This window comes from Sceloporus undulatus, chromosome 3, assembly GCF_019175285.1.
Source record: "Sceloporus undulatus isolate JIND9_A2432 ecotype Alabama chromosome 3, SceUnd_v1.1, whole genome shotgun sequence".
Lineage (NCBI taxonomy): Eukaryota > Metazoa > Chordata > Lepidosauria > Squamata > Phrynosomatidae > Sceloporus > Sceloporus undulatus.
Genome location: NC_056524.1, coordinates 191,534,698 through 191,553,312, shown reverse-complemented (window position 1 = coordinate 191,553,312; position 18,615 = coordinate 191,534,698). Strand labels below are relative to the sequence as shown.

The window sequence follows — 18,615 nt, the reverse complement described above, 5'->3', positions numbered from 1 at the left end:
AGTCCATTACCAACTCAATACAGTCATTCAAAGGAGAGATGCCATCCTTAGTCACTGCAGCAGTCAGAGACATACAGATGTCTCCAGATGATCTCACCCAGCGGCTTCATGTAAATGTTGAACAGCATGGGAGACAGAATGGCACCTTGAGGGATGCCAGATTTTAACTCCCTTTCAGAGGAGTGACTGTCTCCCAGCATCATCATCTGGAACCTGCCCGAGAGGTAGGAATGGAACCACTGCAATGTAGTGCCCCTAATACCCAACTCTCTCAGGTGTTCCAGAAGGATACCATGGCCAATGGTATCGAAGGTCGCTGAGATGTTCAAGAGCACCAACAGGATCACACTTCCCCTGTCGATGCCCAGACGGAGATCATCTACTAAGGCGACCATGGCAATCTCAACTCTGTAGCCCGTCCTGAAGCCAGTTTGAAATGGATCTAAATAATCGGCTTCCTCTAAGACGGCTTGGAGCTGGGAGGCAACTGCCCTCTTGATCACCTTGCCCAAGAATGGTAAAAGGGAGACTGGCCTATAATTATCTCTCACCAGGGGTTCAAGGGAGGGTTTTTTCAAAAGTGGTTAAACCACCGCTTGTTTTAAACCAGGTGGAAATTTACCCTCCCAGAAGGATGCATTAATGATAGACTGCAACAAAGTTTTTACAGCATCACCCCCCTGGGCGGTGAACCAAGAATGGCAAGGGTCAAGGGGGCATGTTGTTCTCCTCATGCTTCCAAGGAGCTTGTCCATTTCATTGGTATTTACAAATTCAAAGTGATCCAGTCTAACATTGTCCACGGAAGCGCTGGACACCTCTCTTATCGTATCTGCCATAAAGCCCACGTCCAGATCAACTGAAACATTATATAACATCATATAACCTTTCTTACAGCATCCAAAATGTGTGATCCTTTATAGTTTGCACAGATTTGTCTCTTGCCATTATTTAAAAAATAAAAACAAAAAAACCTATTCTGATAGCTTTGGTTTTAGAATAGGAACCAAGGAATTTGGTCATTCTAGAAAAAAAATCTAGAGGGAACAAGAATAGTAGCTGAATCTTTAAAAAGGCACCAGTTTCCCCTTTGACAAGGTTGTCAAGTCATGTCTAACTGTAGGGGGCAGTGCTCATCTCAGTTACTAAGCTAAAGAGCCAGTGTTGTCAAAGATGACTCCATGGTCATGTGGCCAGCATGACTGCACAGAACGCAGTTACCTTCCCACCAATGTGGTACCTATTTATCTACTTGCACTTTTACATGTTTTGAACTGCTAGGTTAGCAGAAGCTGGGACTAGTGACAGGAGTTTACTCTGTCATGCAGGGCTTGGGCTTCAAACAGTCAATCTGCCTATCTTGCAATCTTTAATTGAATCCAAAAAGGGAAAAACCAATGAGGAGAAATCTAAGGAGGAGAAACTGGGTCATGTTATGCTGGTGCCATACAAAAAAGAAATCAGAGGTTTAAGATGCAAATTGGGGAGACTAACTGAAAACAACCAGAGGCTTACCTAGAGGCTACCCTAATGGAAGATGGACATGAGCATGACAGTGCTTTCTGCTTAGAGTCTACTACATACAACTACTAGTATGGGGAGATGCATTGTCTCTGACTGAGAGCTAGCACGGTGTAGTGGTTTGAGTGTTGGGCTAGGCCATGGGTTTGAATCCCTGTTCAGCCATGGAAACCTCCTGGATGACCTTAGGCAAGTCACACACTCTCAGCCTCAGAGGGAAGTAAAGGCAAATGTCCTCTGAGCAAAGCTTGCAAAAAACAAAACCCAACAATAACCCTGTGATAGTTTTTTGTGGGTTTTTCGGACTATGTGGCCATGTTCCAGTAAAACCCACAAAAAACTATGGATGCCGGCCATGAAAGCCTTCGACTTTACAACCCTGTGATAACACACCTTAGAGTCACCATAAGTTTGAAATGATTTGAAGGCTCACAACAACTGTCTCTGATGGTGAAGATAATATACATCTATCATGATTAGCAGTTGTTGAAAAACTGATTCTTCAGGCCTTTGTTTAATCCAATTTACACAACCTAAGCTGGCAGCAATCACTATATCATGTAGAAGCAGGCTCAATAATTGCACTATGAACTATGCAAAAGAGAGAGAGAGAGACTTTCTTTCTCTTTCCTTAAAAGAATGAATTGGCTATTTACATTTTGGATTATATATTTTTTAAAAATCCAAAACGATAAAGAAAAGAAAGGAAGAAAGGGGAGGAATGTACAGGATATTAATAAGGGATATCCATATACATTCATATAAACTGATCATATTTCCAAAGTTACCTTTTTGTGAAACTGCCATCAATAAAAAAAAAGTTCATGCATAGCTAAAGCATCTTCTATCAATTGAATAATGAATGGTGAATATTTACCTTTCAAACTATGAAGCATAAGTCTCTGCAACAGTAAAAGCTTGCAAGATTAAACAACTTTGACGCTCAGTTAAATTTAACATCACAGGAATATAAATGAAAGTAATATGTGCATCTAGAAATACCAAATATTTTTTCCAATACAAAATACATTCATCCACTAAAAAAAAAAGGTCATCACTAAACATGTGCACATCATATGCCACAAGAAAGCATTATCTACATTACACTGTCAACATTCAGTTGAAGAAGACATATTCTTTCTGAAAAGGCATAACAGTATCCAACACACAAAAAGCATCAATTTTGATTGGAACAAACCTAGTTTTAAGTCTGAAAAGATTTTAAATATTGACATTAATGCAATTTTCCACTGGTTAATCTATAAAGCACAATCTAATTTTTTGAGTTTTCTCTTTCCTGAATTTCACAGTTTATCTTCACTAGATGCCCCTAAATTCAACATTCATACTTTCACATTTCTTGGAACTTGTTTTTATTTTTAAGCAGAATACACACACTATATAATAAAATCTCCTGAATAAAGCTAATATTTATTTCCAACACCAATGAAAACAACATCTCTTTCTCTAAAACACATAGCATTTTCAAGCATTCTATATCCAGTCTCCAACTGGATTGTTTCTGCAGTGTGTTTTGGACCACAGAGATGAGTAACTGACATGGAGTGCCATACTGGCCCCTGGGGCAACCAAAAAGGCTATACCTCATTTTATTGTCATTTTTTAAAATGTCACTTTCCCAAATGGCAAATAACACCTCCCAGAGGTTCTGGAAGACTTCCCCTTGCCAAATGGCTTTCTTTGGGATCGTCTTAAAATCCTACCTCACATATTCCAAGCCTGGCCAAACCTTACTTCCAATCCAGTACTCCAGGATCTTAAGAGGGCTTGCCCTCTGACTGCTGGTGGCTGGAAAGTCTCCTAGATTTTCTATCATCCAGTCTTAGAGAGGCAGCTGGGTTTTTTGGGAGGGGCCCCCTGTAAATAACCAAAAAGAGTGAGACTCCTCCCCAAAGACTTCCTAATGTAGTGAAATGTCCAGCTGAGAGATCATGGGAGGGAGACACACACACTATTGGCTCCACTGGGGCAGAATTTTTTTTAAAAAACAAAACGAAACTAAGCACAAATATGAAGTGGGCTGGGGACCCTTGAGTACTCTGAAAAATGGTCATGGGGCTGCATGTGGCTAACTTTCCCTATATCTATATTAGCAATAGTACAGTATTTTGAAGGAGATGTACCTCCAATCCTAGTGTAATGATACCATCTGGTATTAACTCAAAAGGATAAATTCTAGGTAATACCACAGTGCGGTAATCTATAACTTTCTTGATCTGCTCCACTGAAAATATAAATATAGTTTGAGTCTCCTTTATGTGGAATTCCAAAATCTAAAATACTCCCCCTCCCGCCAAAAAGCTTTTTTCATGGACAGCTGGGGTAAGTGACATTTGCATTCTGATGGTTGAGTGTACACAATCTTTGTTTCATGCATAACATTATTGAAATTAAAAATACTCATGGTCAAAATTATATTAAAAGTTACCTTCAGATAATTTTTGTATAAGGCATATACGAAACATACATGGATTTTGTATTTAGACATGGTCCCCATTTCCAAGATATCTCATGTATCTGTGTGTATACTCTAATACAGATACTCCAAAATAAAAAATTAAAATCTGAAATCTGAAACAACTGTGGTCCCAATCATTTTGGATAAGGGAGACACAACTTGTATTGGTTTTTGGTTCAGATGTAATGGTAAACAGTGGACTTTATCACAAGAGGAAAATTGGAAGGGTAAACTGGTCACAATGCAAGGCCATCCATGGCATTAGGGACAATTTTGCAATTGCTTTTCAGATGATGCTGTGCACAAACGGATTAGACTCCAAACAGAAAGTAAGGTGAATCAGGGACTAGGCATTTTCACAAAAATATCGTATTTTTATTTCCAGCTCATTTACAAATTTGCTTTGTTCATGTAATTGCTGCAGTCTGAAAACCATGTGCTGGATTCTCCCTGTTCCCAGATTTCCTAGGGTTCCTGGGATTTCCCAGATTTCCCAGGAGCAAGAGGCAGCCTTGTTCTTAAAGGGATATACACACAACACACACACCTCTTTCCCTTGCGGGGCTGGTCTCCTCCTCTGCAGCCTCTAAGCTTTAAGTCTAAGGGGACAGCTGGTGGCAGAAGGCAGAGAGAGGACGTTTTGGAATTCCTCCTGTACAGGAGGGAGAAATGGAGGATATATCCTGGAAAAGGAGGGCATCTGGGAGTTTCAGCCCTTGCTAAAATCAGGCAGGTTTAAAGACCAGCCACCACCTCTTTCCCTCTGGGGTGTGTGTGTGTGTGGTTTTGTGGAAGATTTCAAAGGGAAACCTCAACCTGCCTTCCTCTGAAATAGCTTCTGGGGCAAAGAGTATTTTCTTCCCCAGTTTCCCTTCCTTCCAGCATGTGTGTGTATATACATGTGGAAATGACAGTTTGGAGCATGTGCAAAAAAGTTATTTCCAAGCTAGCAACGGGATTTGTCATCATCTGTCTGAAACCCAAATTCACTTTCTACCCACTTTCTTGCATAAGTAATGTTCTTTTTACCCATTGTTGTGCTCTGTATGTTATAAGCATTAGTGAAATTGCTTGCTTTTCCAGGATGCCAACACTTTAACCATTTTGGGGATGAAAGCACATAAGTCCCCGTGTGATAAAGTTCAGTGGATTGTTGTCAACAGAGAACTGTTGCATACAGGAGTAAAAAGGAAGCAGAGAGAACAATTAAGGGAGCTCAAAGCTCTTGCATATAATGCTAAACTAAGGACTTGTGTTTAGACTGAACCAGCCACAACTTGCTTCCAAGTCTCACTGGAAAGTGTTTACTCAAAAATACAGTGTTTGAAAACCAGTGGGCCAAGATGGAGAAAGGCAGTACACACTGGAAAATACTCAAGTGTCTTGACTTCAGGACTGTGGCTACTGTGGATTCTGCATCATGAAACAACAGTGGAGAATATATCACCTTCCTCATCCATGGCATAAAACATATTTATGGTATGGTATAAAACATATTTATACAGTTCTAGGAGTGAGACAGAATGTAGTAGGATCCAGAACGATGCTAGTTCCTATTATAGTGTGCCTGCGTCATATGCAGGCATGCTTTACACGGCTTTCAGCATATGCTGAAAGCCGCACGGGGAGGAAGGGGCAGCGTGTCCCATAGGGACTCATGGGGCACGTGCCCATGGTGTGTCGCCGCGTGCATGAGCCCCATTCATTTAAATGTAGCTCAAGCATACGTGTAATTTGCTTTACGCGGGGGAGTCCGGAATGGATACCCCGCGTAAAGCAAGGGCGCACTGTACATTCTATCCCATTCTATCCTATTATATTCTTTCCCATTAAGTGTTGGCTGATAAAACACACATATGGCCCAGAAATTACTAATCAAAACACCAAACTTCTAAAACAAATGCCCATCGTAGAGAATCACCATGTACAAAACTGACAGGAAAAGAAAGCAGATTACATTGCTGGGTAATCTTAACAGTAAGCATCTCTGAATCTTCATTAATGCTGGCCAGAAGAAAGAAAACATTATAATTCTAAGAATCTTAATTTAGAATACATCTGCACAATACTTGTTTAAACATCATAAATACAACATTGTTTTATGTCAGATATCTGACACCATTGCAGAAGGAGGTAATGGTGACAAAACCCTACAGAGGCTGCTGCCCACCCCAGTTCCAATTCTTGGCTCCTTTCATGTACCTTACCCTTTTATTGTCAATATTCTTCTCTGGCCCTGGTACTTGGGCCTCAGGGTGGCCACTATCCTAGACAAATGGCTGTGCTAACCAGTGGGTCCAGTGTGGCAAAGCAGTTGGAGAAAATAAAACTAGAGGAGGACTGGAGGACTCTAAGTGTGACCTGGCTTGCATTACCGAGACCTGGCTGGGGCCTGAAGGGGATGCTGTGTGGGCTCAGGCCCTACCTGCTGGGTTCTCGGTGAAGGACCAGCGCAGGTTAGGTGGGCGGGGGGGTGTGTGGCCTTGGTACACAGGAACACCGTGCCCCTCACCAGGAACCACATCCGACAGACCTCCTACATCGAGTGTATTTACCTGACCCTAAAGGCTAGGGACAGTCTGGGGATTCTGTTAGTGTATCGGCCACCCCGTGCATTAGCGGACTCCCTTAACGAGCTGACACAGCTGGTCGCTGAGCTGATGTTGGAGACGCCCAGGCTTCTTGTCCTGGGCGATTTCAACATCTCCCTCACGGCCAGCTATGTTCCATCCGGTGCGGCTCGGGAATTCATGGAGACCATGGCGGCCATGGGCCTGTCCCAGCTGATACAGGGTCCCACGCATTGCGCGGGTAATACGCTCGATTTGGTCTTCTGTTCGGATGCGGAAAATCCGTGGGCGGAAATTGCTAATATTTCCCCCTTGTCATGGACGGATCATTTCCTGGTAGAGGCAAAAATCAAGGCTTCTACCCAGATCCCCCCCGGGGGTGGTGGACCAGTTAGGATGGTCCACCCTCGAAGGCTGATGGAACCTGAGAGGTTCCAGGAAGCCTTAGAGGGGCTCACGGTTGGAGATGACGGCGACTCTGTTGATGCCCTTACCGGTATTTGGAATACCGGTCTTTCTGGGGCTATACACAGAATCGCTCCCAAGCGTCCTCTCAGGCCCGCTTCCAATCGTAAGCCCTGGTATACGGAAGATCTCCGGGCGAGGAAGCGGGTTCTGCGACGGCTAGAGTACCGTTGGCGGAAACACCTTTGCTTAGACGACAAGACTCTCCTAGACCGACTGTTAAAGGACTACGGAGAGGCAATACGAGCAACAAAGAATTCGTTCTATGGTGCTCGTATTGCGTCCGCAGAGTCACGTCCGGCAGAGTTGTTCAGGGTGGTCAGGGAGCTAACTCAGCTCCCTCCCGCCCTGAACCAGATCCTTGAACCTTCTAAGGCCTGCTGTGACTTGTTCAATGACTTTTTCGTGGATAAAACTTCTCGTATAAGCGAAGGTCTGAACGCCGATATTATGGCAGAGCCTAGGGTAGAAGTGTCCAGAGCCTCCGCGAACTATGTTATTCTGGATCAGTTTGAGTTGGTGAGTACCGAGGATGTGGACAAGATCCTCGGAAGTGTTCGGAAAACAACCTGCTCTCTTGATCCCTGCCCCTCTTGGTTAGCGGCCCAGGGGGGACCGGTGGTAATGTCCTTGTTACACCGGATAATTAACACCTCTTTGAGGGACGGGCGATTTCCATCGGATCTAAAATTGGCCATTGTAAAACCAATCCTAAAGAAGCCCTCCCTCGACCCCCTGGTACATAACAATTATCGGCCTGTTTCGCTGCTTCCATTCTTGGGGAAGGTGATCGAGAGGGCGGTTGCGATCCAACTTCAGACGGTCTTGGATGAAACGGATTATCTGGACCCATTTCAAACTGGCTTCCGGGCGGGTCATGGGGTTGAGACGGCCATGGTCGCCTTGGTCGATGATCTCCGTCTGGGCGTCGACAGGGGAAGCGTGTCCCTGTTGGTGCTCTTGGACATCTCAGCGGCTTTCGATACCATAGACCATGGTATCCTTCTGGGACGCCTGGCTGAGGTGGGAATCGGGGGCACTGCGCTCCAGTGGTTCCGATCCTACCTCTCTGGGAGGTCCCAGATGGTGCAGCTGGGAGACGTGTGCTCCGACGAGCGGGCCCTTAAAACTGGGGTCCCTCAAGGAGCCATTCTGTCTCCCATGCTATTTAACATTTACATGAAACCGCTGGGAGAGATCATCCGGAGACATGGGGCGCGGGGTTATCAGTACGCTGATGACACCCAAATTATTTTCTCTATGTCCCCGACTGATGCAGTGACTGGGGATGGCGTCTCTCCTCTCGTGGCCTGTCTGGAGTCAGTAATGGGCTGGATGAGGAAAAACCGACTCAAACTAAATCCAGAGAAAATGGAGGTACTAGTGATAGGTTCCCCCGGTCCAGGAATGGCAGTGGTTCCACCTGTCCTGAACGGGGTCACGCTCCCTGTGAAGAACTCCGTGCGCAGTCTGGGGGTGCTTCTTGACTCGTCGCTCCACCTGACTGCTCAGGTGAATGCGACGGTCAAGAGCACTTGTTATCAGCTTCGGCTGATTCGCCAGCTGCGCCCATACCTGGACCGGAGGGACCTAGAAACTGTTGTACATGCTCTGGTAACTTCGAGATTGGACTTCTGCAATGTACTCTACATGGGGCAACCCTTATACCAAACTCGGAAGCTTCAAATGGTACAGAATATGGCAGCCCGGCTGGTCACTGGCGTATCCAGGACCAGCCACATAACACCTGTGCTTAAAGATCTTCACTGGCTGCCCATTCGCTTCCGAGCTCAATATAAGGCGTTGGTTATTACCTATAAAGCCCTAAATGGCTTGGGCCCAGGATTCCTAAAGGACCGCCTCTCCCCGTACAATCCGCCTCGCACCCTCAGAACATCTGGGCAGCAACTGCTGAAGGTGCCTGGGGCTAGGTTAGCTTCTACTTCTAGAAGGGCCTTTTCCACAGCTGCCCCAGCCCTTTGGAATACGCTGCCCACGGAGCTTCGCTCATCTACCACCCTGGCCCAATTTAGGAAGGACCTTAAAACCTTCCTATTCAAGCAGGCATTCCCCGACTAAATATCCTGTGGGCCTCCCTCCTCTTCCGTGGCCATGAGGATGGGCTAACGGGGCTTTTGCTATTGTTTTTAGACTGCATATTGTTTAATGTTTGATGTTTTTAACCTGTATCTGTTTGCACTTGTTGCATTACTGTAAGCCGCCCTGATCTTTTTGGAAGGGCGGGATATAAATAAAGATTTTATTTATTTATTATTAGTAATAATAAATAAAACTGTTGTTTGCCTTCAAGTTGTTTCCAACTTATGGTAAATCTAAGGTGACCCTATCTTGGGGTCTTCTTGGTAAGTTTTTTCAGATGAGGTTTGCCACTGCCATCTTCTCAGGCTAAGAAACTGTGATTTGCTCAAGGTCACCCAGTAGGTTTACAAGTATATTATATAACAAATAAAATATGCAACTATCCTTATGCTAGTTCTGTACACAATACACAGGAAAGCCTCAGTTTGAAAGTAACACTTCTCCCTGAATTTCTACATTCTCAGCTCCCTAAAACCCAGTTGTGATTTTATCCATTACCCTTCTCCCAACCAGTTTTCACCCTATTTCTGATTGCCCTAACTCTACCTCATCCTGCATCTATTTAACTCTCCAAACCTCCAGTCTCTAGGTTATATACTTTCCCATATAGGCCTCCCTACAGTATTCCATAAGCTGTGATTACCAGTAGGTGTTTTCTCCAGGCTTGCTTGCTTTGTATTTCACAGTAAACCCCAGAACTATTCCATTATGCTTCAGGCGGAGTCTGATAGGAACTGGAGAACCACCAGTTCCTCAGCCCTGCATTGTAGGTGAGAGATACATAAACAGTGCAGATTCAGAAGATAGACATACTGCAACCAGTTTATCCATTCATCAGTAGTGAGTATACTTCATATATTAGTCAGGGATGCTGTGCCCTTGGTATGGTGGTAAAGGTGTTCCCCATTGACAAGGTTGTCAAGTCATGTCCAATCATAGGGGGCGGTGCTCATCTCCCTTACTAAGGGGTTTATCACAATCCTTACCTTCCACCATGCTCCTGTCGCCTCAGCGTCACCGATCTGCGACGGGAGCCTCCTGATGGGATCATGGATGGCGCTTTTAAAGGAGAATGCTTCCATTTTTGTCATGGAAGCGTTCTCATAATTGTTTTAAAAAGGGCCCTTTTTAAATAATGGATTAAATCGTTATTAAAAAAGGGACCTTTTAAAAACATTTACGAGAATGCTTCCATGACAAAAACAGAAGCGTTCCCCTTTAAAAGTGCCATCCATGATCCCACCAGGAGGGTCCTGTCGCAGACTGGTAATTCTGGGGCAACAGGAGCATGGTGGAAAGTAAAGAGTGTGATATGTCGAAGAGCCAGCATTGTCAGAGAGTACTCTTTGATCATGTGGCCAGCATGATCAAAGAGTATTCTGTTTACCTTCCCACCTGAGTGGTACCTATTTATTTACTTGCATGTGCATGCTTTCCAACTGCTAGGTTGACAGAAGCTGGGACTAGTGATGGGAGCTCGCTCCATCATGCGGCACCCGGGCCTTGAACTGCCAACCTGCCAATCTTGCAATCAATAGAGTCAGTGTCTTAACCACTTGAGCCACCACATCCCATTGGTACCCATTGGTATGGTGATAGTTGTTTTTTAAAGCGATATTGCAAGACAAGTAGTATTTGCATGTTTAAAAAACACCCTTTCTCTCTGTAGTAACTGTACAAATTAGTTAATTACTTTATGGGAAGTCCTTTATGGAAGCAGAACATTACTAACAATTAAAAATTAAAAAAAATAATTAATAAAACTTTTTATATTTTCTTGATTTATTTATTTTATTACAGCACAACAGGCATTAATGTTTGCAGGTCTGTGAATGCTATTGTTTATCTTGAAAGTGAATTTCCAAAAATATTATTCTGAATTTTTGCCTCTCCCACAAGTCAAGTTTCTTTTGACTCTCAAGTTTCAAACTGATCTCTGCCCTGATTTATTGCAGTAGAGAAGTCACTAGGAAAGGCTACAATTGTAACCTGTGCCATACACTAATTTGGCCATTAGAGGGCAGTTCACACTACAGTGTAGCTTACCCACAACATGTGAGCTACATGAGCAAAACTCATCTGCAATTGCTAAAAAAAGTAAATAAAAGAAGCATTTTCTGTCACCTTCCATTTTATAATTGTTACTTCTCAGCCTTTCCATATGCTATGCATAGTAAAGGGGATGGAGGAGTAAGAATAAATGGCCATGAGACATAAAAAGAATGTTGTTAAATACTTATAAAGCATGCAGTCTGTGCTGCAATATCCGTAGTAATGTACCTCCCAACCCCCAGATGCAACAAAAAACATCCACTGTTAATCACAAAGGCAGCAGATTACATTTTTTAATTTTTTTTTCTAAAAATGATTAACCATGGAAAAACTGTAAACAGTATCACGGCACTATTATCTGTTTCCTGAAATGAAGGTTAACGCTGTTATCGCTCTTTCAGGGATGAAGAAAGCAAAGCTGAACTTTCGAACTGTCAAAAAGATAAGCCAGGGCCACTTATAGTCAGATACAGTAGTTTTCTCTTATTATTAATGAATACCAAACATGCAGTCAATCTGTCTTAAGATGCTAAAGGAAAGGACTCCAAATGGCACAGTTATTTCCCTTAGCTATGAAGCAGTATGCAGGATCCTATCTTTGCCCAAGTAACTGTAGGTGTACTTTTTAAGCTTTTAAATGTACAACCCTGGAGCAGACCATGAAAAAATAGCAATGACGATTCAAACCTACGGAGATAGTGGTGGTGGTGGTGGTGGTCCATACCACCATTTTGCTCTTCAGAAAATTAGAAAATTGGAAGAGACTAAAAGGATCATCCAGTCTAACCTCCAGCCATGTTGGAATATACAGTCAAAGCTCCTCTGACAAAACACGGCCACTTACACTTAATCTTGCAAGTACCCTCTTGGGGGATCCATAAATCATATCCAGGAGAACAGGATCTCAGGTTCCAGAGTGGCTATTTCACATCCATATTATATTATATTATATTATATTATATTATATTATATAAAAACCAAGATTAAATCAAGTTGTCATCATATGTAAAGTCAAGCTTCTAGGCTTTCAGTAATCCTCAACTCCATTCACCAGCAAGGCTCCAATAATTGTGGAGTTGTCTAACAAGCTTCAAAAATTGTTGCCACAAAACACAGGGTGCCCAGCCCAACTTTAAGCCAATGTCCTTGGGCAAGTCAGAGTCTCACAGCCTTAGAGGAAGGGAAAGGCAAAACCTCTTCTAAACAAATCTTGCTGAGAAAACCATATTATATTAGAAACAACTTGAAGGCACACAACAACTCTTCCTCCTCCTCCTTTGGTTACAACTTCTTCTTAATGAAGAAGTTTACATTAAATACAAGCAAGCAAGGAAATGATTTCAGGAAAACAGAATAGCTTAAACAGAGTACTGAAAATTTATTTTTCACTGGGCTGGCCAAGCCGACTAGGAGTTGTAGTCCAAAAAAGTAATTTTCCCTAGTTCCAATCTTAAAACACTCTATGCATGGATCATTTGTTCTAGTGTAGTTCATACAGTGTGCTTACAAGTGCTGAATATTACCATGAATAATGGTAGGTTTGATGGGTCAAATAGAAACCAGCAGTTGTCAAGAAATGAAGTGTACTCTCTCACACAGTCTGTCTTGATAAGCCTACTGATTCTTTCGTCTTTTTTAACGCTAGGAAATAAATAGTCATACAGATCCTGTTTGCTTGTGAAAGGAAAGAAAATGGTGGGGAGGAAGGGACAATTTATCACAGTTGTTATCTGCTTTGCCAATAGAGAAACCACTCATTCACTGGTCATTTGAGCGTTTTTCACAATGCTGCACATTTTTCTCCTTAATTCAGCATGCCTAACTCTCCACATGTCATACATAGACTACCCCCTACACACACAAGGCCCTTCCTTCCATCAAAAATTATATACATTAAGTAGGCATCTCTCATTCTTATAGAGTATATTTGGCAGTCACAATTAGCTTTTTTTGCTTCATATTCCTGCTTACAAACCAGACTGAAAGGGATTTCATCTACATGCACTAGTTTAGCAACTTGAAACAAAATAGCCTGAAGGAATTTGTGTTACTTAATATAGTTCCTTTCTTCTGGAGATGATGTAAATTTTGCTGAGCAAAAAGGAAAATTAAAAGAGGGAAGGGAGGGTTTGGCTTGCCATGCACTGATTAGTATCAATGAAGAAAGTGCTTTAACAGTTCTCTGGAAGGGGAGTTACAGTCGGCCCTTCTTATACATGGATTTTTTATACACGGATTCAAGCATACACGGATTTTGTTATACACGGGGGATCTTGGAACCAAACCCCAGCGTATAACAAGGGTCCACTGTATGTGCTTAAGTGATAAAATAATACATTTCATCTGTGGTGGTCCCAGGTTTTTTGAGCTTTCCAGGCAAGATATCCTGAGTGAGTTCCTTGTAATGCGATAAGTATAGAGAAAGCTGGCTCTGTTGCTGGCTGAAGATTCTGGGAGCTGCGGCCCAAAAAGATAACTAAGTAGATGACAGAGGATGGGGTAGGGGATGCCACCAGAAGCATTCCTTTGAGACCTCCTTCTACTTTCCAGTTCCTGACATATATCTGGCCAGGACAAGGACAGAATAAACTTCCTTATCCAGGAGGCTAGTACAAAAGGAACCGTTCCCACAAGCAATGGTCTTCATAATCACCTTTCCCTGTATGACAGGGAAGTCCTGGGAGGCAGTTTTGGTCTCTTGAAGGGTGCACTTGGGCATAAAAGCAAATAAAAATAAGCCAAAATCCCAACCAGAAATGGTTTCCAATTCACCTTCTGTTTCTTTTTTGCGAGTATGCCAGGCTGGGGAAGGGTTAAGTGTCCTGCAGCCCAGTTTTGATTGAAGCAACCAATCCCAGAAACTGTTTTTTTGACAAACCCCCTTATTTTTTTCAAAGGGAAGGATAGCCCACAAGGGAGAGACACCCCCCCCCCCAAGGGGTCACATTTCTCATAGTCACTGTGAATATGCTTGGGAGCAAGAGTTCTGTTGGGGAGGATATGACACTTGAGTGTAAGGAATTCCCTATCCTTTGGTAAAGAGGAGCATTTCTAGAGCAAGGAAAAGGAAATGAAAAACTAGTTCACTTTCCCTCTCATCACAGCCACTCTGCAACAATAAAGTCGGTCCCTCAAACTAATTGCTGAATGGTTAAGTCAGTGGTTCTCAAACTTACACTTGTGATCCTTTATATCTACATGAGGACATCACTCCCTCCCCCATTCAGCGTATGAATAAAAATAATTTGTTTGTTTAGCTTGTGTATTTTCGTTCACACAGTCATGTATATTCATGAATATTTTTGTTGTTGTTATACACCCTCAAGTCAATCTCAACCCATGGCGATTCTGTGGATGAGACATCTCCAAGACCTTCTGTCCTCCACTGCTCTGCACAGTTCCTGTAAACGCATACCCGTAACCTCCCTAACAGAGCCCATGTGCCCTTCCTCTCTTTCTGCTTTCTTCCACCTTTCCTAGCATTATTGTTTTTTTCCAATGAGTTGTGCCTTCCCATGATGTGCCAAGGTATGACAGTCTCAGTTTAGTCATCTTTGCCTCCAGGGAAATTTCAGGCTTGATGTGTGCTAGCACCCATTTGTTTGACTTCTTGGCTGTCCATAGTATCATTAGCACTCATCTCCAGCACCACATTTTGAATGAACTGATTTTCTTTCTATACGCTTTCTTAACTATACAGATCTCGCATCCACACATGGTAAAAGGGAAAGCAATGGCTTGTATGATTTTAACTTTTGTGCTCAATTGTATATCTTTATATTTTAAAATCTTATCTAGTTCTTTCATAGCCCTCCCCATTCTTAATCTTATGATTTCTTGATTGCAGTTTCCGTTCCAATCAGTGTTCAATCCTAAGTATGAGAACTCCTTTACTATTCCTATTTCCTCATTGTCTAGGCTGAATTTGTATAAATTCTCCATGGTCATTATTTTTGTTTTCTTTATGTTCAACTATAAACCTTACTTTGCACTTTCTTCCTTGATCTTCCTTAGTAGTTAGAAGATGAAGGAAAGGAAAACAATGCCAAAGAACTTAGAAAATTCTGGCAGGCATAACTGCTTATATAACTGGGTGGATGAGAGAATGGATGGTTGATCAGTGCTTCCATGATAGATTACACTCTTGCCTTTTACAAGGGGATGGTTCCTTTAAAAAAAACCCAGTTAAAGTACAGTACTTACATTGACCCATGGATAAGTCAATCCAGGTTTTTTGGGCCAGTTTTTGACCAAAATACTGTACATGAGTCTATATAGTACTTATATTGCATCAAACCTAGTTCCCATTTTACCTTTTCACAGCCCAAGACCCAAGATCCCATCCAGAGATGGAGTTTCAGAGAAGATACCTGTGTAAAGCCCACTGCAAGATGGAGACATGTATTCATGCAGTCACCTTGAAATAAATATAATACAATAAGTATCTATATGCATTCATTCAAGGGGATGCAACACAACTTAGTTTTTCTTCCTCTTGTTGCACAGAACATAATCTTGTCTCTAAAACAATTTTACTGTCCATACAAGTCAACCTAGTATTCAAAGTTTTCCATGAATTTTGTTAATTAATCACATATTGTTTTCAGTTCTACAACAGGATGGAGCATTTGGCTGAGATTCAACAGATTACTAAAATGTACTCTTGCATGTGACTGACAAACTCACTGAAGTAAAGGGAGATGCTTATGTTAAAATCTAGCAAAAAATATATCTGCACCATGGAAGCACATGTGGTAGCCAGAATCTTTTACCTTTATAATGCCACATTTCAGAGTGTTACGGTTTCTTTCATTTTATGGTTAGGGGATCATTTTAAAACACTGTCCTTTTTCCAGAATACTGAAACTCTTAAAAATATTGTGACTATCATTTAAATGTAAAACTTTGCAGCATCATAATACTGATAGAAGAGAATATATTGACTCCATATTTCCACCTTTGAAATAATTGGACAAAATTTACTAGAGATCTAAAATGCTTGGAGGCATCCTAGCCTTTTGTGCTTCAACCAGGAGTTAATATAAGCTTTTCCTTTTTTTAATCAGCAACTTTCCTCTGCGTTTTGTATAGGCTGTACAATGTGCACATTTCTTCCGCCTGCCATATCAAAGCTATTTTGGGATTCTAAAAAGCCCACCGATTATTAAACCTGAACCTATGACAACTCATCTACAGCCATAATGTTCCATTGTGTGCCAAAAGCCTAGTTGTGTCCCCATATTGCAAAATATACAGATTATTGAAGCAATGAAGTGTGAAGGCTCCTATAGAGCTGTTATGGTTTCCTCTAGAAACACCTACTAGGGGTCCCTTTAATGCACAAATCAGTGCCACTATAGAAGTTAATGGCTACTACTTGGGGATGCATTATTCCATGGATCACCGGCATAACAGACCATTATGGCTCTGGTTTTCTATGATTCTACAGGAAAGAAGCAGGCACTTGAGAAAAATAGGACTTCATAATTAAAGTCCCAGTGCAGCCAGATATTTGTGTGTGGAAGGAGAGTGCAAAAATGCTGCTAGAAGGTCTCCTGTAATTTCAGAAAAAGAGCAAATATAACCTTCTCTACATAATGGCTTGGATTCCTATATTGACGGCTTCACAGAAATGAGATTTAAGGAATGTGTGTGAAGGGAGCTAATTTTCAGCAAACGTGTTCAAACTATGGTACTAAAGACAAATGGAAAAATGCAAAAAAAGAAAACAAAAACCCAACAACCAAAAACAGAAAGCCAAACATCGAAAACAACTTTACTGTTAATAAATTCAAAACAGATGGAAGGGAATCATTTGTTGACAAAATCATACACTCAACACACACACACAGCTGTTTAGTGAACAAGCAAACATACATTTTCTTAACCTGTCTACAAACTCTTCAGAGTTTTAAGACTGAAAGCTGGACCTGCCTGCACATATATTTATTAGTTTTGGACCCTTGGGGCTCTTTTAAGCATTAGCAACCTTTAAGTTATCACAAAGAAACTACAGCTAAGTAGTGACAATCTCTCTCTCTCTCTCTCCCTCCCTGGTTAATCTGTTTAATTTCCCTCCTTCCAACCCAAATACCTTTGGGGTTCTTCACTCACGTATCTTGACATCTCCCATCTATTTAATGAAATCAGGCTTAAAGCAGCACTGTTGCCTGCTCCCTGCTGCTATTACTAGAATCCTGACTGGTCCCCTGCTGTGTGCTTCCCTTTCTCTATGTCTAAGAAAAACTTCTCTCTCTTCCTCGCCAACAAAAGCCGACTGCCACCCATCTGTCCCTCTTTAAGTGTGTAGGCTCAACCCACTCTTTTCTTCTGTTCCAACTCAATGAAAATGTGTTTGTATTCTTCCAAAATGGTCACCAGCAGCAGTCATAGTACTTGATATTATTATGGTTTCTGATACTTTATGATTCAGTTTTCTAGATCTTAACTTATTTTCATAGAGTGTTATAATCTCCGGGTTTCTGAGGGCCCATTAGCAAGATACCATTAATGGCCCCCTCTCTTCCCACCTCACTTCCATTGTCACAACTGCTATTGCCTCTTCTCTTATTTCTCATCATTGCTACCATTTGCCTACTTCAAAGGCAAACAGTGAGTAAGAAGGTTGTGGCCACCACTCCTTGTTCTCACCACCACCACCACCACCATCACGTGTAAAGTGTTAAGACACTCTCAAATACATGGGGACATTTGATAACCACCAAAGAAATAATGAAATGGGGGTAAGGACCTCAAAGTTCATATCCCATTACATATCCAAATTTCAATGATAGTGGCCTCTGCTCACAGGTAGGGTTGCCATCCCTGAGGGCCTCCAAACCGGGAAAAATGTAGGAGATGGTTTTAAAATGTAGGACCTTTTTTTTGGGGGGGGAAATTTTTTAAAAAAGGTACTACATTTTAAAACCTTGTCCAAGGCCTCCCTGGGGCCTGGGAGACAGCGTCTCCCAAGCCCCAGGGAAGGCTTGGAGGAGGCCATTTCCAAGCCTTCCATGGGGCCTGGGAGACAGCGTCCCCCAAGCCCCAGGAAAAGCTTGGAGGACGCCGCTTCCAAGGCCTCCCTGGGGCCTGGGAGACAGCATCCCCCAAGCCCCAGGGAAGGCTTGGAGGACGCCGCTTCCAAGCCTTCCCTGGGGCCTGGGAGACAGCGTCAAGGCAGTAGGCAGGCAGCCACCAACCTCAGCCTCAACCTCTGCCTCCGCCTCCCGGGCCCAAGAAAGTGCCCAGCACGGAGGCGCGCCAGGCAGAGGAGGCAGTGGGTGGTTGCCTGCCAGTGCCTGCTGCCCTGGCGCGTGCGCGTGCAAGGAGCACCAAGCCAGGCAGGCACCTCTGCCTCCTCCTCCGCTTGGCGCGGCCTGCAACGGAGGAGGAGAAGGAGGTGCGCCTCCTGCGCGCCCGCGCGCCCCC

General features: G+C 42.8%; 1 protein-coding gene across 3 annotated transcripts in view; it reads right to left on the bottom strand.

The window, feature by feature from the left end:
- Positions 1-18,615, bottom strand: part of CTBP2 (C-terminal binding protein 2) — a 276,513-nt gene that overhangs the window by 127,356 nt on the left and 130,542 nt on the right. The window contains exon 1 of one of the 3 annotated variants that reach the window (XM_042460081.1): positions 17,282-17,301. The exons of the other annotated variants lie outside the window; for them this stretch is intronic. The gene's annotated coding sequence lies outside the window, so the exon portion shown is untranslated. Of the gene's footprint in view, positions 1-17,281; positions 17,302-18,615 lie in introns of those variants that run through there. 3 annotated transcript variants of the gene reach the window in all.